The 5320-nt window shown below is 37.3% G+C and overlaps 1 pseudogene; it reads left to right on the top strand.

Moving 5' to 3' along the window:
* Positions 1-305: 305 nt before the first annotated feature.
* LOC149563180 (transcription factor TT8-like) lies at positions 306-4575 on the top strand (annotated as a pseudogene).
* Positions 4576-5320: the final 745 nt, after the last annotated feature.

Genomic DNA, 5320 nt, shown 5'->3' with positions numbered 1-5320 from the left:
AAAATAATGCATCTGCCGTGACAGGTTTTTTAATTTATTAATTAATTTAAAATCACGTGCTAGATTCTGTGATTTTTAAATTAATTAATAAATTAAAAAGCCTGTCACCTAAGGTGCATGCTTTTCGGCACAACGACCCGTCTAGATCCAACGTGCAAATACACGGAGAGAACAGTTTATCTTGATCAGAACGTACTGAAACCATTAGAATACTCCAGTAGTTTGGTAGGCTTATATCAAATACCCAGATCTAAAATGTAATTTATAACCAAAGTTGGTGAAGCTAGCTGAGTCTACAAGGAGCCATGGCACCTGCAATTTATATTAATGCTTCGGATCCTGCCTCCACCAACATAGGGGCTTTGCTTCAAGCCGCCGTTCAAAGCTTGCAATGGACTTATTCAATTTTTTTGCGTGTTTCTCATCAGAGAGGGTTTGTTTGTTGCTTCACATAATTTCAACTTCTTGGAATTTCAGGGTTGTGAAAATGTGTGGTTTTTGGTAGTGAACTGAATTGTTTGCTATTGCTTTGCAGATTGCTGGTTTGGGGCGATGGGTATTACAATGGGGATATAAAAACAAGGAAAACTGTTCAAGCAAAGGAGAGGCTGGGGCAGGATGAGCTTTGTGTAGACAGAAGCCTTCAACTGTGAGACCTTTTTAAGTCCCTTTCCTGTGAAGGTGGCAATGATGTTCAACTTCTTAGGAGACTTTCTGCTGTTGTTTTGTCCCCTGAAGATCTTACGGACACCGAGTGGTTTTATCTCATCTCTATGTCCTTCGAGTTTGCAACTGGAAATGGGTATGAAATTTTTAATACTCTCAAATATCCCTAGGGTGTCGATTGGATGCACAATATCTTGTCATTCGGAATAACCCATTTCTTGTGTGTACTGTTTCGATCCATTCAAGCAACGCTTGGTGACCTTGAATGGTATTTACTTGGCATTCGTTCTATTAGGTGAAACACTCAAATTGAGACTAGTAATATAAACCGGGAGTATATGACAATAATGGCTTATTTCACTAGTTTCAATCTCCTCTCATCATCTTGCAATGAACGTCAAGTAGCCCTTGAAACTTGAGACTTCTTAGACTTTTGAGTTAATGGAGTGAACAGTTACTCAAAAGATTGGCTAGATGGGATTATTGTGTATTGATTCTGGAACCCAATTTCTCAGAGTTTAGAGAAAGCCTTATTTGGTCATTCTCTCTGAAATTCAACTCAAAATCTAGTAAATCCACACACCACAGTTGTGCCAAGGATCAGAAATATATTTTTAGCTCTTTCATCTTAATGATAGGTCATTGAGTATGATCTGAAACAATGATGCTATTAAACTCGCATTAAACAAAAGTATAGTTTTGTCCTATGTTACGGAGGCCATGAATTTTTATTTGGACATTGGATTTTCACAGATTACCAGGCAGGACTATGGCAAATGGGCATCCTTTTTGGCTGTGTAAAGCCAATGAAGTGGAAAGCAAAGTTTTATCCCGTGTGCTTCTTGCGAAGGTGATTTTCACATTATACACAGCTTTACCATTTCTTTCATACTTGTTATAGCAGATAAATTCATGCTAACATATTCTACATTGGCTCTTGGGCCTGATCAGGAACTACCAATCTTGAAACAGACTTCTGGCATACTGGTAAACTCCAAACTATATTAATTAGTGAAGATTTAGCACATAAAGAGAAGCTACAAGCAGAATTCATTTTCTAATGGGCATCACCTTTTGCAGACTGTACTATGTATTCCGGTCGCACATGGAGTGATTGAAGTAGGTGTAACAAAGCTGGTGAGGTGTTAATAGTAATGACCCAGCAAGTATTTTCCTAGAGGTTTTTATCCTAAAGTTTCCGATTAAGGCAAAATCAGGTTTTGAAAGGACCCCAAAACACTATAGAATCTCAAAAGATAGATATTCAAAGAAGCTCCACAAACAAAACGGCTGCTAAACAAGAAACAGCAGCACCAAAACAGAACTAGCCAAAAAAACATTTTTATCCGAAAGTTGTTATTGATGTATTTGATCATTTTGTTGACAGATAGCAGAGGATCCAAGTATTATAGAGCAACTTAAGAACATATGGGTGGATGAGGAGGATCCAGATCCAGAACCAGAGATATCATCGCAGCACTCAACTTCAAGTCTGCACAGTTCAGATGGCAGCGTTCAGTCACAAGAAGAATGTATACAGTACCCACACATTTCTGGCTTACATAATGAGAATGAATCAGTGCAAACCATCAACTCCCCGATCTGTTCGAACTATATTGCTTGGCCTTACTATAATCAAGAAGACATGGTCTACAATGGAGGAGGAAATGTATTCAATTCTTATAATAATACTCAGTTTCAGGCTAATGATCCCATGCTTGTTGGAATTGAGAAGACCATGACCCACTCTCTGTCTCAACACAAGAACGAGATTACTGATGACAATAGTCCCTTTTTAAAAACAGTATCTTTTATACTGCAACAACAGCCGTTGCTCTTGAACCCCTGGCAGTTGGAGAGTTCCTATGGCCGTGCTTTTTCAAAGTGGGTCAATAGAGGGGTTGCCAGGGCCTCAGCTAGATCACAATCAATGGTAAAAATCGTACTGTTTAAGATCCCCAGGTTGCAATGCAAGGACGGAGGCGAAGCCTGGCCTAAAACTAGTGAAGAAACCCTAAATGGTTCTAAGCTAGAAAAGCTCAATACAGGTCATGTTCTAGCTGAGCGAAAGAGGAGGGAAAAGCTGAATGAGAAGTTCAAGATTCTTAGATCTATAGTTCCGTTTGTCACCAAGGTAATTTAATTAAACCTAATATTCCTTGGCATTGCAATTGCTACTAAAAAGCAAAGTGCACACGGACTTTCAGTTAAAAATTGAACTACCCACCCCTTAGCTGAATGTAATCTATTTTGATTCCATTGGACAACAGGAGTGTTCTTCTAATATCCCTTCTCAAGTCGCATTCATTTGCATCTTGAGTCTTGTCAGGGATACATGAAGAAGCACACAAAGTAGTAATCTAATACAAGGCCTTTCATAATACTTCGAGGGAATCATTTAAAATTTGGAGTACAATGTCCTAACAAGCACTGCTAAGTGAGAAAGCAATACCCTGTACAAGAAAACCTCACAGTATCAGCGACATTAATACAAATAGTTATCATTTCGGTTTTTTTAATTGTAGTTAACAATTGAGAAAGGAAATGGAAAAGAACGCTATGCCTACAAAAACTCAATAAAGGATGATGATTGCAGTTTATATGAAGAGTGTAGTTTATATACCCTCCAGATTTCAGCTATGCCATATAGCATGGATATAATATAACTATAGAAAAGTATATAGTTGTAGTGTATTTCTTTGCAATTCTGTATTTCATTAAACCTTTTAGGTTTTCATGAGGTTCTCTGAATACTGTATTTCATTGAATTTCTTGTAAAGCTTCTGGCTCTGACCCCATAAACATTTTTTTCATCATTGAATGCTCTGTTTCATGTTTTCAGATCTTTTTCCTGAAATCTGCTTCAAGGTTAGATAATGTTGTACTTATATATCTTCTGGCTTCACATCTGTGTTAAATTGAAACCATTTCTTGTATACCATAGATGAGGTACACAGTAACCTCTTTTGTAAATTGCTTAAGAGAACATGCTTATATGCTTTTCGTATGATGTGTCTCTATGTCAAATTTTTTTTAAAAAATTGTAACTAAACGGCATGAATGATAATTTATATGTTTGTCCTGTAACAGACAGACAAGACATCGATCCTAGGAGATGCCATAGATTATATGAAGCATCTTAAACGGAGAGTGGTTGAGCTAGAATCTTGCAAGAAGAACCAGACAGAAAGTAAATGTACTGGGCCTTCTATCAGAGGCGAGAAATTCAAGGACAATGGTTATGAAAGACTGGATAAGAGAAAGTTCCGCATTGTAGAAGAGCCTTCTTCATCAACAATTATTAGAGCAGTCGATGCATTTCAGGAAGGTATTGAAATATCTATCATTGATGAGGAGGGTTTGATTGAGCTGAAATGTGCCTGGAAGGGAGGGAAATTGCTTCAAATTATGCAGACTCTCACTAATTTCTGTGTAGAAACTTATGAGCTTCAGTCTTCGAGGGTTCAGACCGACTTCCTTGTGGCAACCATAAAAGCAAAAGTATTCTCAAATCCCTAAAACTATACCACAAGCACTTTAACCCCAAATAAAACTAATCTGCTGGCCTTTTACGGTTTGTTCTATTAAAACAAATACCATATATGTTTTTTGAATCGAAATTCCCTAGAAAGGGGCTCAATTACCTGTTTTGTATACCTACACTCTAAGCTCTCTAAATGAATCTGTATACACCTCGCATTGTCTTGTTCTTTGAAACCCTTTAGTAAATGCAGAATTAGCACAGAACTCGTGACCTAACTTGACCATTCAATTCAAAAGCCCTAAAGTTGCATTTTATAATTAAAAGCTGACATTGAATTTACAATTGTTCAGGTGAGGAGAACACAAAGTGGGGAGAAAGTAACCATTGTCGAACTAAAAATGGCCCTTCACCGAGTTGTGCAATGAAATGGGTTAAACGATTCTGTCAATTAACAAACTGCAAGCTCTTCCGTATGATGACCATGCTGCAGGAGCAAGTGGTGGGCACAGGAATAAACTTTTGGATTGCATTTGTGGTGGTGTTTAAATATTTTGTTATTATTAAATTTTAGGGTTTGCATTGGATTTGGGGTGGTGTTTTAAATTTAGGGCATATTTTTAATATTGTGTTATAACTTTAGTAAAGGTTTAAACAAAACCTTTACGGATTTGGTGGTTGCCAAAACCAGTTTTTAACTGTTTGGCTTTGTTTATAAATTCTCACCAAAATCTTTTGGGAGGGCATGATTTTATTTATTTTTCCTAGGAAGAAGGCTAAGAACATTGAGCAGATTGTGAAGTTATTTTTGATGTGCCCTAAATAGATGAAATAAAATATTGTGGTGGTTTCCTATTACTTAGTTTTATGCTCAACTATTTCTAGCATGCCTCAATATTTTAACACTGCAAATTGATGCACATCATCTCTATTGGTTTCTTCTAAATAAAATAGTGGTGGTATTTATCTAGTGTGTAGAAGTCATTGTTGCAGGAAATAGACTCACAAAAGGTTTTGAAAGTCAATTTGAATAGAAGTGCCTCTTGCTTACGTGAACTCCATGTAATGTGGCCTGATCATGGTGGAAAGTGGGTAGGAGGAATGTACAGTATTTATTTCATGGCCATTTGCAGGAAAAGGCTGAGAGTTGAGGGATCACGCATGTGGTGAGGC

Source organism: Cupressus sempervirens, chromosome 4 (genome assembly GCF_028749045.1).
Source record: "Cupressus sempervirens isolate cs-2001-9-10 chromosome 4, ASM2874904v1, whole genome shotgun sequence".
Lineage (NCBI taxonomy): Eukaryota > Viridiplantae > Streptophyta > Pinopsida > Cupressales > Cupressaceae > Cupressus > Cupressus sempervirens.
This window is presented reverse-complemented; position numbering and strand designations above follow the sequence as displayed.